This window comes from Phalacrocorax aristotelis, chromosome 15, assembly GCF_949628215.1.
Source record: "Phalacrocorax aristotelis chromosome 15, bGulAri2.1, whole genome shotgun sequence".
Classification (NCBI taxonomy): domain Eukaryota; kingdom Metazoa; phylum Chordata; class Aves; order Suliformes; family Phalacrocoracidae; genus Phalacrocorax; species Phalacrocorax aristotelis.
The window spans coordinates 9,542,750-9,558,681 of record NC_134290.1 but is presented as its reverse complement, the minus strand read 5'-3'; the positions used below and the strand labels follow the sequence as shown (position 1 = coordinate 9,558,681).

At 44.9% G+C, this 15,932-nt stretch overlaps 1 protein-coding gene across 2 annotated transcripts in view; it reads left to right on the top strand.

Annotated features, from left to right (window-relative positions):
- SETD1B (SET domain containing 1B, histone lysine methyltransferase) overlaps positions 1 to 15,932 on the top strand; it is a 55,643-nt gene that overhangs the window by 9,850 nt on the left and 29,861 nt on the right. The window lies entirely within an intron of this gene.

Sequence of the window (15,932 nt, the reverse complement as noted above, 5' to 3'; positions counted from 1 at the left end):
CCCTTATTTATAACAGCAGCCTGCTGTAATTTGTAGCTTGAGGAGAGCTCAAGGACTGCACAAGCCACAGAAGTTTGGCCAGCGCTTATGCTGTGTGACTGTCCTGAGTGTCAGCAGACACTTCATCCACTGGAGGAGTTAATCGAGCACTTTCTGCCGTTGCTTTGGTCCCTGAGCGTGGGTGTGTATGTGTGCACACACTCGCTTAACGGGGCTTTCATGTTATGCCGAAGTATTGAATGTATACTTTGTTTGATAGCTCTCCAGCTATTTATGCCATCTGGTTTGAATGGGAGACAGTTGCTGGGTTTTAATACTCGCTTTGCTCATTTGAAAGGAGGAGGTAGTTGGCTTGTGGGGGATGTGCTCCACTGAGTCTTCCAATAATAGAGCAGAGCTTGCTGCCTCTGCTGGGGCATTTGTGGCTGAAGGGACAGCGAGAGCTTAACGGTGTGGATTGGTGCCAGCAGACAGAGAAATTACATTGCATGGCCTGTCTGTTTGGGAGGTCTGTCGCAACAAATGTGAGTATCGCTGGAGTGGACGTGTCGGTCCTATTCTGCTGTGTCAAGGAATGGTCAAAATTCAGATCTCTGCAAATGCCAGACCCTTTCTCCTCAGTATTTATAATAGTCATGCAAGCAAATGAAACTGCTCTCCCTGGTTTGAGAACTCTGCAGTAAGGGGACCTCAATCATCCAAGAGGGCTGGTCTTGTGTAAATGTCCCGAGTGTGGTAGATTCATTTACTCATTTACATGAAAGTTTGCTGGGGGGAAGCTGGCAGAATGGATTTCCCTCCAGTGGTCTGCATTTCTGAGGTTTTCACCTGACAAGTGGCTGCATTCCAGGAGAGGGGGAGCTGCTCCTGTAGGTATAGGCTCTGCAGAGTGCCTAACTGGAGGAAAAGCACTGCAGCAATAACAGTGCACTGTTGTGATGTACATATAGCATAACTCCTTGCTAAATAGAAAAAAAATTTTAACTGTAGTGGATATTTTCTTATTTCTACATGCCATTCCAGAGCTACTTGTCCTTGCAGTTGCCACTTTAGCCTTTGAAACAATTCAGCTGCTTGAGACCTCATTCATCGTGTGGGCTGGCCCATGCTCCCTCTTGGGAGGCAGGTCCCTGGCTGGTGGGACCTGTTGATGTATTAATTAGGAATGGAGTTTTGATTCCTTGAGCTCGGTCTGGTAGGCTTGAATGGGGATACTCTTAGGTTGTCTAAAAAATAATGAGGAAGGCATCCCTCATCTCCTTGCCATTCTGGGCTTGTATCTGCAGTCCTTACTCTCATGCAAGTGGGTTGCAGCCAATTCTGAGCATGTTTAGAAAGATGGATGAATGCCAGTGTGGTATGTGGGGTCAGGCACTTTCTGTAGCTGAGATCAGCGCTGGGGGACTGGCTGGGATGTTATATTTGTAGGTTGTGATATGGGGCAGCAGCGTGCTCATGTTGAAGCCCATGTTATGTCTTCATCTACCCTTAATGAGATGCTGGTGTCAGAAGTTCATCTCAATGGTTCTGTGATGCAAAATTATATAAATGCCTCAATCCCCTGCAGAAGTCAGAAGGGTGGCAGCAGGGTCTCCATGAGGTCATTGCGGCCTTAATTGTCTCCTCCCCCAAAAAAGTTTGGTGTTTGTTGTTGGAGCTGTTTATCCAACCCTCTTCTTGGTTACAAATCACACTAAGCTCTTCTGGCATGTTTGAAAAGTTGCCTGCGTCTTTCGTTGCTCCTTCTGATGCACAAAAAACGATATCCATGTGTTTTTGCTTCCTTCCCCCGCCCTTCTCCCCCCTTAGTTTTTTGCTTTAGAAAAAGGCTCTCCTGGCTTCTCTCTCTTTTGCTGAAGGAGCAGAGCTGAACAGTGACTTAACATAGGCTGAAATTTGAGCTGCAGCTTTCCAACTGAGTTAGAGAGGGGCATTGAGTCTGTAAGGGCTGGAAAGCTGAACCTCCGGCTTCAGCCTATTGTGATACCACTATTCAACTTTCAGTCCTTCAGAGAATCCTCCAGCAAAACAGAGGGAAGGCAGAGCTGAATATTTCGAGTGACTGTGTGGTGTGGGGAGCAGAGCAGAAATGATATATTAGCACAGGGAGGGCTCATTAAAGTGTCATAAGGAAGCAATAAAGGGCAGAGAGTTTGAACCTTTTTATTTACTTCATATTTGGCTCGTCAAGGGTCCGAGCAGCCCCAGGCCAGCTCTCTTTGGGCGGGTGCCCTAGCTGGGAAAATCTCGGGATTCATAAGGATGCCAGCAAAGTTGCAGGCAAGGTTTTCCTGAGACAATAGGTACTTTTCAAGGACCTACTCTTGTTTCCCATCAAAACAAGCACAATTTTTGTCAATGATTGCTAATATGGTAACATTTGTTCTATAGGTGAAGCGCTGTCAAATCGTCAGGCAAGTTAACCACCCCAGACTTGCCATAAGTAAAGGAGGTACAGCCAAGCCCCAGCAATTGCTCTGATTTATCATGCAAGACCCCGGAGTTTGATTTCAAGATCCGGTATGATACTCCTAAGCCAGAGCTTGGCAGGGAGTTTGGGTGTGGGAGAGGAAGGGCTGTGCATCTGTCTGCAACACCTAACTCCAACTAATCTCAGAGCAGTGATTATGGTCTGCAGAGAAAGTCCTGCTAAGCTTAGCCAAGGGACAAGCGCTGAGAGGTGGAACAGAGCGGGATGTGGGCAGTACGAGGTAAGAGGAGAAAAGGGATCCTTTACAAACACCACAACCTGCCAGCCAGGAAGACAAGGCAGAGAGGGCTTTTTCAAGACACTGGAAGATGGCAAGGAAAGAAAACAGCCAAGCTGCGTTGTTATTTTAGGAAAATTTTTGAGGGTAACAATGTACAAACTTTCCTTCCTATGTTCCTGAGAGATAACAAGGAAAGAATTGTAATAATTTCTTTTTCACAGGATCTTTGCTGTTTGAGAAGTGCAAAGGTTAAGGAAGTAGAGTTTGATGTTTTGACATCCCATTTGAGCCAGGTCTTGTTTTTGCTTGGCTTGTTACAGGAAGAGGCCCTGCCTGTGTGCACTGGGGAGGGTGACAGGATTATAGCAAGTCACTTTTTTGTATATTGATGATGACTTTCATGTTTCAGTTTATGAATGTATTTGTGTGCATAGCCAGTGTGTAATAGGAAGACCATATTATCGACAAAGGTATTTTTCCAGATTTATAAGTACAAAAGTATGTTTTAATTGAGGGATCAACAGACTTCTGTCTTCCTGGTAGTTTGGCTAAGCACCTAGTTACTGTTGTGGGAGAGGTGCCTTAAAAATGCCAAAGATTATAATAAAAATAAAGATCCTGAAACATAAATGAAGTGAGAGCAGTTTTCCTGCTGCTTGCTGTGAATTTTAGCAAATGGTTTGAGGAGCAAACTGGAAGTTACACAGTGCACAGCAGCCCTAGAGACCCCGACAGCCACTGCTGTCACTGGCACCCCTCAGTGTCTCACTTGGCTGTTGAGAATGTTTTTAATGCTGTGCTGGATGCTGAGGTGCCTCTTACAGGACGGCATTGACATCCCTGTGACAAGCTGCGCGTATGCAGCAGGTCCGCTTGCAGTTACCCGGGGAGAATTTCTGAGCTGTGCTTACACATGGATGAGGTGGGTCAGGCTCGGCCCTACAGTGAGCACTGCTGAAGTCCCTGAGGTTACATCTGGGCTGAATTCGCACTTCGCATTAAAGTATCTTTGGGTTCTTGTGTGGTCACAGCCAGAACTGGAAGAAATTTATGTTGGAGTGTCACATTGTCCCTCTGTAGCCTTAGCACGATGTGATGACATTCTCCACAAGACACTGCATCGTGTCTTACGCTCCTCTGCGCTGCTGCATCTCCGTTCAGACTGGGCTGTGTTTCAGTAGCTGGTAGATGATTCCCCTTTCCTACAGAACCAAGTTTAACCTTTAGTTGTCACGAGTGACTGTGAGAGAAAGCAGTGCCCTGGTGCTGTCCAGGCAGCGAGAGGAACTGCAGGGGTTTCTTTGCCAGCAGTACCTGCAGTGGTTGTCCCGGGAGTGGTCGATGCCCCTTGGAGCTGTGCTGTGGGAGGAGTGAGTTGGTCTCTGCCTGCAGAAGGATGCTCTCTCCTCCTGTACCCTGCTCCCATCCACGGGTTGTGCAGGGTCAGAGGCAGCACTGAGTTCCTGGGACGTTGACAGTGGGTTAGAGGGAGCCTGCTGAAGATGAACCCAAATGCACTCTACTAAGGGATGTTTCTGGGCTGGAGAGTGCAGAAGTGATTTATTCAAGGTAAATGCACATTGAGGTCGAGAAGGTAGAGTCTTAAGAGCCAGGAAATTTGATACCTTGGTTTCCACAGTAACTGTGCAAGAGCCCTTATGCCCATAAGTAGCTGTTATGTATGTATAATACATATGGGTACACCTGGGATCCAATTTACAGCTAGAGTGGGATTCATAATTTCTGGAGGGAGATGGGGGGAGTAGATGTGGGGAATGGTTGCTCTGAATGTATTTTTTTTAATTGAAGAAAGGAGAAAAACCTGAGCGCTGTGATTTATGCCCAGTCTCATAAACACTTTTTCAAATTTTCCTGCCTCCTGAGCTCTTGTGAATGTGATCATGCCTGACAGAACTGGTTCTTAATGGAAACTCAAAAAATAGGTATATGTTATGACCGTGAATTTCCAGAAATGTAGCCAGCCAATGCCCAGGCAGCAAAGATTTGGATGACTGCTGTGGTTTTACATGTGGATTACACTAGCCATGCTAAACCTGTGAAATTAAGATGAGAGTAAGCTGCTTAAACTGTGGGTTCAGTTCTGCCCTCCATGACCCATGCACGGCAGCAGCGAGAAGCCACAGGGACTTCAGGGGATCTTGTGGAGTTCAAGCTTGTTCAGAAAAGGAAGCCAGCACACAAATCCCTCAAAAGGTGATTTAAGTATGACACTGCACTAGACCCTTTTGAGAGCTCAGGTATCTGTTCAGCCTCTGCGTCCAGAGCATGCTGGGGCTGGGCTGCAGCCCTACATCCTCCCAGGGATGCTGCGGGCTGAGGGTCAGTTCCCAAAAACCTGGTCAAGGTAAGGATGTCCTGGCTCCTGAAGTGGTGGAAATGCAAGGTATTATCATCTTACCTTTTTTTTCAGAACTGATACTGGAAGACCACAGGCAGGGACTGCTTCCTTGTACATCTGATTAATTTACCATGTGACAACATGCGGCTCCTACAAAAATTTATACAAAGTAGAGAAGTCTGTTCATGTTTGCTAAGTTGTATTTCACTTTTGTGTTTTTGTATTTGGCTGCAGTTTGATTCATGGAGTGCTTGCAAGGCTGGTGGTTAGCTGCACAGAGGGCTTGAGCAGCCAAATGTGTTCAATATAGGAAGCAGTGAGAGGTAACAAGCCCAATGTCGGTTTTGTTCAGAGCAGAATTGCATAGGATTCACTTGGTGTTCTTGGTGATGCACGTCATCATACATGTATGCTCATGGGGGAAAAAACCTAAATGGAGAAGTATTTGACTGTTTACGGTTTGGGTTTTTTGGATACCTAACTTCAGTAGAATGAGAGAACCGAACTAGAAATGGTGAAATGCTCTGGAGTGTAACTGAAAAATAGAAAGCAGGCTGTGGTTGGGAGGCTGAGTGGTTCTTTCACTCTCTCATACGAGGCCAAGACTTTGAGGCTTTTGCATTTTGCATACCTAATAGAAATGACATTGCCATCCCTTTTTATAAATCACTGTTGCTGATTATACTCTTGCCACTAGCTCAGTTTGTTCTGTTTTGCCACCAGTGACTTTCTGTAAATTTTCAGTTCCTGGTGGACTGGGTATATATAATTGAATTGCTTGTTAAGAGGTAGAGCACTGCTGATTTTGTGTTTATGTAGTCTATAGATGCCCTGCTGGCCTGGAAACTCAGATCCAAATTACAATGTTTAACCATAGCATATAGCTTATGGCGGAATAATATTTGGAAGTCTGAGCTCTGCAGGCTATTTACAGTTAGAGAGCCCTTGGCATCTTCTTTTTGCTGCTTACAGAGTTCTTCCTATTCTTTTCAGGATTTTAGCAGGGATGATTCAGTTGTCATAAATGCAGGCTGTGAAGCCTCACATTGAAGTGACACATTTTCCTCACAGTTTCTCCAACCCATTATCATTCTAGTTGTGTTTTGCATCTGATGGTTGTGAAAAGTGACCAAGGGAATGCAGACAAGTTACTGGATGGCAGTGTGTGTTGCAACATGCAGTGACACTGAGAAAATGTGCCAGTGTGTTAGGTAATCAGTAGAAATATTGAGAAAATAATTTCTGTTAACATATTGTGCTGGCAGCCGCCAGAACAGCACTAATTTCTGGGTCTGATTTTGAAGAAGATGGAGCAGCCGCTGTGTTCTATATGTGTCTGTGTCTGACACAGAGCAGTGAACAGACGAGTGCTTATTCAAATTTCTGCTGGCTGTTGCCTTTCCTGGAGTCCTCTAAATAGATACGGTTCATCAGTAGAACATTTTTTCCATATGCATCAATTTTGAGTCCCATGACTTTGTCGTCCGTGTCCCCCCCCCCCCCCCCCCCCTTAATTTTAGTTTTCAGTTTGGGGTACTTGTTTGTATCTAGTGAAGATGGGGCAAAACTCAAAATGAAACCCATGAATTTGTTAACTGCGCATCAGGTACCTGCCCACAAGGTACCTGACCCAGACACGCTACTGCTGTCTCAGGCTTTATTATGAAAGTGCAGTGCTTGCTTTTGGAAATGCCTATTCATCAGGAGAAAATTAAATTTTTCAGCTCCTAAAACCAAAGTATTTTGTAAAAAAAAAAGCTTTAAAAGAGTTTTAAAAAATGGTTTTGGTTATTTTGTTTGTTTTTCTTAGTGCTAAGATAAAGCTGGTGGCTGCTTTCACAAGGTTCCAGCAGTGCCCACAGGCCTGATGAGGTCAAGATGCACATAAAATAGCAAGACGGCAAATTGGGGTTTGTAATTTCTCCCCAGGTTGGAATAGGTTCGCTCCTCCAGGCATTGCAAAAGTGTTGCTTCAGGAGCAGTTTGAGTAAAGGAAGTTGTTCGTGGCTTGGGCTTCAGCAATCGCTCTTTGCATAGAGGGCACTGTGAGTACTGCGCAAGCACGGTGCAGGGAGGAAATGAAACTGCTGCTCGAACTCAAAGCTGGCAGCAGTTCTTATGGTTTGGAGGTTTGGTTGCAAAAGGGTCAGACAGCTGTAGCAGAACTTCCAATTTTCACGCATTGGGACTCAGGTGTTTTGACTTAGGCACTTTTTAGTGGTATCTGGATTTGCTGGCTGCTCTGAATGTGTGTGTTTTGTGGAGTATTTATTTATATGGAGTTGGTAACTCTGTACTAAGTGCAATTTATCACACACCTTTGACCGGCTCACCCGCGTTTTGCCCAATATCTCTTCCTCTGTATCAGGCAGTAAGTCAGGGAGATAGTAAGGAAAAAGGCTCTGGAGATGGTAGGGAGGGGAGAAAGAGGAGTAGCAAAGATGGTCTCGCCAGCGTCTAGTCCTTGCCTGTGCCTTCAGGCATTCAAGGTGGGATGTCCTTAGGCTCACCGCTGCCCAAATTCCCTGTATCAATGAGTGCTGTGGCGTGGAGCCTTAGGAAGAAGAGGACTGTGGAAGGTGCAGGTTGAGTGATGTGAAGGAAGGACTGGGGACTTTGTTTTTCCTGGGGTTGAAACAGCCCTTTGCTGTCCTGCTCAAGGAATTGGATGTGTGCTGCTTTTGGGGATGGTGTGGAGCGAGAGTCACTTTCTTACCTGCATTTTTTTCCAAGAAGAGCTGTATTCCACAGTGAGAGTATAGTTTTGTGCTGAAGTCCAAGCGGTGTCCCCTCCTCCCGCTGTGCAGGATTAACGTGTGTGGCACATGTAGGGGAGACGTTCCCTCTGGAGCCTGGGGATTGCTGAAGTAGGCAGCTCCTTTCCAGGATTCCCTTCTCCCAGAGGAGCTTGTTATATCTGGTACCTTCTATGTCCCAGGCAAAACAAAATATATGTATTTCAGGTGATAGTAGTGTTATTTGATGGAAGCAGGAGCTGGTTTAATGTTGTTGCATAGCTCTGAGGACAGTTCCCAATCCAGTCCTTGTGGCTAAGCGGTTGCCAAATGTGGCATTTTGGTCAGCAGACATGGCTGAGAGTATCCAGTGCAGATAATTGAAATATTGTCATTGAAGGATGCAGATAAACATGTGCAACTGCTATTATGGTGCTACAAGCATTTTGCTATTGTCCAGGAAAAAAAATTACTTGGAAAATATGAAAATCCTTAGTACTGCATAAAATTATTCAAGTTACAGTAAAACATAAAGGGCAACCTACCAGTTAAATATATGCCATGGAGATGTGTGTGAAAGGATGCGTTTTAACAAGGGAATTGCAGTGATGTTATTTGCCTGTTAATAGAATGTCAGGTGGGATGTATCTCCCAAATTACATCAGAAAAGTGGTAACAGCAGATGGTTTTGCAAACCTGAGGTGTATTTCAGGTCATTGAGAAGCAGGCAGGAAGGTGGTGTGGGTTTGGTGGCAAAGGGCATCCTTGCCCAGCAGAGCCCTGATGGAGACCTGATGCTGGGCTTGCTTTTAAATTCCTCAGAAGCTGGCATCATGCAGGGAGCACCCAGCCTGGCTGCAGGATGCTAGAAATAAGCTGTGATCCCTGCTGGGTTGGATCCTCAGACTCCAGCTTGAGGAAATCTTGTTGCATGACTTTGTCTTGGCTTGTTGTTGGGATGCACGTGCTACAGAAGAGCTGTGGCACAAGGCTGCAGTCAGGGAAGTGCCTTTTGGCATGGCTGCTGTGGATGGCCAATCTTCTGGGGTGACCCCAGGTGGCTTTTGCAGCTCAGCTCAGCTGGCTGTGTGTTGCTATGGGGTCATGGAGAAGGGTGAAGCAGACAAGGGAGATGTGAGGAACTGTGCAGGTGGGTTTGCATTGTTTTTTTGGGGTCAACTACTGTGCAGTATGTGCAGCTTCCACATGGTCTCTGTCTTTGCTCTGAAAGGGTTTGTGGATCTGCTTTCAGTGTCCAAGCTGAAGAAAACCTGAGCTTCAGATAGTACCATACTTTAAAAAACAAACAAAACCAAACAAAAAAACACAGAAGGGCAGCTCATAGTAGTCTCTAGACTTCTGAATTGGGATGGGGATTGTGTTAGGACTAGATTTTATTGTAAGTGAATTTAGGGCTAAATGTACAAACTGAGTTGTAAGAAGGATGAATGTTGGACCCTTGTTATGACCCAGTTTTTTGCAGAATTTTCCTTATCTTAACTAAACTCTGGTATCAAGAGTATTGCACAGTGTAATTCTGTCCTAGTGAGGCATAACCTTAGTATCACATTCAGTGAGATGTATTGATTATGGTATGTGGTATAAGAAGGACTGTGCAGCTCTGGTGTGTCAAAAGGTGCAAAAGCTAAACTGCCCTAAGTAAAAAACTATTACGTGCAAGTTACCAAGCCAGCTGTTCCTGCACAACTGCTAAAAAAAAAAAGCCTATGCCTTCCAGCTGGTCACATGAATTGGTGAGCAATGCATGGAAAGCATGAGCATAGAACTGTGTTAGGCTGTTTTTGTGCCTTTCTCACAACTGTTTCACACAGGTCTTTAAATGAGTAACCTGCTTTTTCTGGAGTTCATATGTAACTTCAAAACTAATGAACCAATATAATGGGAAAGCTGCTTTGAAAAATAAAAATAAGAGCTGTGTGATTGAGAATGGTTTAGATATATCTGCTCAAGTATGGGCTGTAGAGATGCTGTGCAGCAGGGCTTTGCACTCATCTTGATCATTTTAGCAAAGCTCTTTAAAGCAAGTATTAAGGAAGCGAGTAAAATAAGCGCCACCACATGGGGAGGCCTGAAAGACCCTGAGGGCTGAGGTGGTCAGCCTGAGGAGCAGAGCATGGGTCACCTGGCACTGGCTGCTGCTGAATGGCTCTGCGTGTGTGCACGCAGCCCTTCCTCTTCAGCGGTCATTTGTGGTAGAGCTTGGTTATGGCTTTGCTGCAAGAGAGACAGAAAGAGACTTTGGACTAACTCATGAGTAAGCAAGGAAAAGGCATGTCCTTACCTTTCCTTGGTTTTCTGTGTTGTTGAGAGTCATTTCCTCTAGGTTACTGAAGGACCTTCAGTGGAAGGTCAGAGCAGTTTGTGCCATGCAAAAACCCCATCAGCAGCAGAGCTGTATGTGGTGGTGCTCCCCTGGGGTCCCTCTGCTACTCATGACCAGCAGATTAGGCCATGATATCGTTCAGTAGTTGTTGGTGGACCTGTCTTCCACAAACGTGTAATCCATTTTCAAACCCATCTGCACTTCTGAGTCTTCGCAGTATCCTATGGCAATGAGGTGCACAGCTGAATTTTGCTCTAGGTGAGAAGTGTTTCCATGTGTTTGTTTTAAACCTACTGCTTGCTAATTAGGGGATAGGTGAGGAAATCAGTGTACTTTATCTCTTGTCTCTTTTTTTAATATTTCAAGCATGCACAAATAGCAGTGGGAATGCAGCCCAGCTGTGGGGTATTTCCACTCTGGTAATTTAGAACAGTTGTGGTTGCACAATTTATTTTGCATATAGTGGGGATAGTTTAATAGCAAAAGTTTGGTGTCTTCTAGAAGGCCATGAGAAATGTCGTGTCCTGCACAGAGATTATTTTTGTTAAGGGATCAGTCTACAGTTGGCAGCCACAAGGGTTTTGTTTCCATCACCCAAGAGAAGTGGTATGGGGAAAAAGTTGCCCTTCCCTCACTGAACAGGTTTTGGAGGGGGGAAAACTTGAAGGTATTTCTGGCTAGATATTGCTTTAGGCTTTGACTTAGATTGAGGAAAATTTGTAATGTTTTAATGAATATGTTGCATACCTCAGCTGAAGTTCTTTATTCTCTCCTCTCTGACTGCACTTAGTTAAATCAGAGTATAGCAAGAGAAGGAAAATCTGGGCAGGAAATAAAGCAGTGAAAAATTCAAGATGCCTCCAGAGAGAAGATCCATAAGAGAAGAGAAATGCTACCAAAGGGGAACTGTTTCTTGCTGGCCTCACCCTTACTTTTGAGGAAGAACATCTCTACTCAGCCTCTTCAGCTGCTTGAAATAGGCTCCTTGGAGTGAAGTGTTTCCTGCAGTCTAGCTGGGTTTTAATGCACCTACGGCACTTTGCTGGGAAAGACTTGTTAGCTTGTGTTGTAATGCTCAGAAAAGAGTAGGGTCTCCTAAACTCATTAAGGGTGCCACTCATCCTTTACGGTCACTGCTGCAAAGGACTTGCAGTCTGGCCACAACAAGTTAGAAGTTTTTATCTCGTGGGCCTCTCATTCCCCAGCGTCATTCTCTGCCGTGACAATCCAGCAGGCCTGGAGCACTTATACCACCTGCAGTGGGGGCTTCATCCAAAGTGGTTTTAGATGCTTTTTGTCAAGATCGGGTGGACTGGTTGAACGGTCTTTATCTGAAGCAGTTCTGTTGGGAATTTCAGAAACACAGCAGATGTCCTGTTTGTCCTGTCTTGGTATGAAGGCAGTGGCTGTCTCCAGGACAGAAGGCTGCAGGTTTTGTTATTTGAAACCATACTGTGTTGCCACCATGACTGCAGTCAAGATGATAGCAAGGCCCTAAAGACCTTATTAACAGTATGTTCCCTCTTTCATGCTTCTTATTTCTTCTCAAATAGTTGTTAGAGAGCTACTAGGGGGGAGTAGTGCTAAGTCTGTGTGACCTCCCACGCTAGCATTGGAGGGCTCATGAAATCCTAGCAAAAGTGTGCAGGAAAGGGAAAGGTTCACATAAAAATCAGGACTTCAACTCCTTCCCCTTGCTTGTTCCGCACTTTTTGGAGAGTAAAAGCTGTACTTACTTGGAAAGGGCTGTTCTGTTCCATCAGCTGTGGGCTACAGGCTCCTAGGTGTTCTTGCAGGTGCCAAAACTAGTTGGGCCCCTTCTCAGCTGCATGAATAGATCAGGACTGCACGCTAGAAATTCAGGGCAAGACTACTGTAGCTCTTGGAGAGCAGAGGAAGAGGCCAGGCTTATCATTTGGGATGCCTCTTGGGGAGGAAGGCAAGTGGCTGGTCTGGTGCCTCAGGATACACTTAATGGCACCTGGGTCTGAGAGCTGACAGCAATGAGCAGAAGAGCATTAAAAGATGATCCTGATGAATGATCTAACAAAAGCTTCTCTTTTTTTCTTTCGCCTGTTGTCTTTCAAGACCTCAATTCCTTTGTTTCTGTCCTCCCTTCTGAGGAGACTCAACATTGCACAGGTGGCAGTGCAGACATCCTGGTCTTGCAAATGAAACTGCTGTTGCTACTAACACTGGTAATGCAGAGAGCACTGAAAATGCTGCCATAACTGTAATAGCCATGTGATTTCAGATACTCGAGGATATAGTAGTAGTACGTAAAAGAGGAAGAATATCAAACTGGCCTAGTTCTGCTGATTAGAACTTGTTTAAATACAGTATGTGTACAACCTATTCTTCAATAGGCTGATATCAGCTGGGAAGCTAGACTGTTTTCCAAGCTTATCTGCTTTCTTATCACCCTGTTGATAGCAAGATCTGAATTCCTGGCTCCATTTGACCTAAGGTTTAAGCATGAGGGTAAGCTCAGGGGATGGCATATGAGCTCCTGCCTGGCACTGAACTGTAAGGTATCTGTGTACTCTGCACACACAGTTTTTCCACCCTTTATTTTTTTTCTTATAGGTGGACTCTGATCTAACGTTGCCAATTCCCTTTATCTTTGATTGTAAAGTACCTTCTGCTATGTAGAAATGTGGGTGCATTTCTGCACACCAGTGTGAAGAAAAAACAGCGCATTTCAGAATAATTTGGGAAGTGAGTTCTCCGTATACTGTGTGATTTCTCCTAAATTCCTTGCTTTTCTTTGTATCTTTAGAGAGGGAGGTGCTGCCTGAAACTCCATCTTTTGTGTGTGGACAAACCTTAGAAGAAAACCTGCTGGTAATAGCTGAGGTGGCAGAAAATGACAGAGAAACCCATTGCATGCCTATCACTGCCTTTTTCAGAGAGACAGTTTCGTTCCTCTGTTGGATTTGGCTGGTTTGTTCCCAGGAATCTGCATCACTGAACCTGATGTCAGAAAAGGGCTTTACCTGGGTAAAGCCAGTCTGGCTGTATGAAAGTCTTTGGGAGAAGCAGAGAACATTCCCTGACTAATTTATCTGTAGGGGGTATTTTCTTGCCACTCTACCATCCTTTTATGCATGACTTAGCTTCCCAGCCACTAAAGCCTTTGAAGTTAGATTGCAAATAGCTCTTCGGTTATCCCTTCCCCCCATGTAAAATAGGGAAATGAGAACAACCATTGCTGTGGAGAGAGCCTGCCTTGTTACGTGGCTCCCCAATGTTAACACTCTTCTCTTTCCTTTTCCCTACCTCCTTCTCTACCCCCGCCCCAAAACCTTTTTTCCCCCTTAATAAGATCTACTTAAGACTTGAGGGAAAAGGCTATGGTTCCATGAGATGGTAAATCCAATTTTAGGGTGTTTCATATGTGATGAAAAACACTATGGCCACATGACGCAGCCCCTGAATTGGCACACATTTGCCCTGCCAGTTCAGATTTGTTCGTATAATGCAGAAGGGGCGACTGTCCAGGCAAGCTTCACATCGAGGCATGCATGGGCTGCCCAGGCGTCCCTGATCTCGGGCTGGGGGCCAGTGACTCCCCATCTCGCACTCACTGTATTTTGTGATCTGCCCAGTTGAATGGTCATGTTTGTCTTGGCTCAAATCTGTGCAGTCAGGGGATCTGGAAGCTTCCAGTCTTGGCGTTGATGAATGTGAATGCAAAGGATGTTATGTTAGCCTGCACTCTTCCTAGAGCTGTCCCTGCAAACACCAGAGAATCTCTTGTGCATGCTGGAAGTCCAGCGGCAATGTCTGGCATCTCCAAATATCCCTTCTTTGGTGATCTTGCCAACAGGAATGGTGTAACCACATCATATGCTGTGAATCTTGCAGTTCAGAGCCTCCTTTCCCGTACTGAAGGGAGAAAGACCTGAATTAATCCACCCTTTTTCTGGGACGTAATGCACTCAACATGAACAGAGCAAACCCCTCTGCAAGTTATTACCTTCTTTGCCAGTTCATCTCTTTAGGCTTTCTGCTGAGGCAGATGCGGCAGTTGTTTTCCCACTGGATTAATTTATGGCTCTGAGGCTTGCTATCCTGGGAAGCTCTTGGATTGGGCTCTTGGAAGTCAGGTTGAAGAATAAAGTATGGGGCTCTTTTGCCAAGCGAGGGATTTTTGAAAATTCTGAACGTTGGTTGAGTCATCTTCCTTTGTGATCGTGTTTCTCACGTCATCTTGTTTCTGGACCAGTGAAGATCTGGTTACCTTGGACTACTAATCACACTGCATTTGCCTCCCATTTCTGTCCTCTTTGCTTCATGTAGAGCTGTCTGTTCTTCCCTGGATCTCTTGTTAAATAAAGTTTTTAGCCTCATGGAGATGGTTAGAGGATGCCTAAGTGGATATTTCTTACTCCAGGATCCATCTCAACTTTTGGAAAGAAGAATCCATGCAGCTTCTACAGCTACTGGAGTTTCTGTTTACATTCAAGTAAAAATAGTCCGAATCCCTCATGTTCAATTGTTGCATTTTTCTCCTTTTTTTTTTTTTTTATATGGACCACTGTTTCATGCCCTGTGTCGCATCAGTGGTCCTTGGGTTTGCTTTGGAAATACTGACTTAAGTTACTGCTCCGTTCCTTTTCTTGGAGACGTAGATGTAATTGTGAGAAGGCAGAGGATAAATCCCCTCTGGAGTCTGAAAAGGTGCCTTGAAGTTTTGAGACCAGCTGCTTGAGCCATCATCTCACGGCCTGCAAGAAACTGGCGGTGCAGATCTGCATGAGTCTGGGATACTGTCTTTGGCACTTCTGTCATTTTAGCTCATTTTAAGATCTTAATTAACTAGATTTTCTAATGAAGTCACAGACCAGTGGGCAGCCTTCCAGCTCTCTCACTGTCCTTAAAACGCAAGTTGATTTACTTATGTTTCTAGTGTCAGGAAACACTGGGAGTGAGTGAGGAGACCTTTCCCCTTTGTAAGCATTAGCTCCATGTGCTTTCCCCCCTCACAAGCCCCTCCTGCTGTGCGCTGAAAGCCCAGGTGAGCTCCTTCTTTGCATGCTTCCAAATGCCAACTTGTGGCATTTCCCCCTGTGCAGGACAGTCTAATTAGGGACAGCACCTGAGGCAGCACATAGCGAGAGGCAAGCAAGCACCACAGTGGCTTTTCCTCACCCCATCCCCCTGTTCTGGGACCAACAGGGACTTCGGGAGAATTCTCCCTTTATCCTTCTGTGGTTTGAGGTATCAACTTAAAGTTCCCTTTTGGCATTAGAGGGAAAAAAAAAAGTAAGTGGTGTAAGTTAGGTTCATGTTTACAGTGTTGTTTGTTTACAATAAGCACTTGAGTATTATTGTCACTTGTTTTACTTGTTGCGCAGCCCTGTAGGTGTGGGGAGGATAGTCTCTGCCAAAGAAGTGCTGCAAGTAAGTACCAGACCAAAAGACAAGCTGAGCCAAGACAGTGTATGTGTCAGGTAGGATATTATAATCTCATAGAGCTTGAATTCTCTTTTCCAAGTAGTGAGAGATACTTTTGCAATCAATAATAAAGAAACCAAAACACCCAAGTAACTTCTGCAAGAAATCTTTGCTCCGTTGCAGCTTTTTTGGTGTTTGTTTTTTGTAGGATATGGTGATTAGTGTATAGCCCTGGTCTGTGTTCTGCTCTGCTTCATTTGCAGCCTTTGTCTGTTAGATCTGCAAAGTGCTGTATAAATACATAACTATATAAAAATCTTACAATCTCTGTTCTTGAGATAAAAATACGTGTTGCTGAAGAGATTTATAATCACTGATCTATA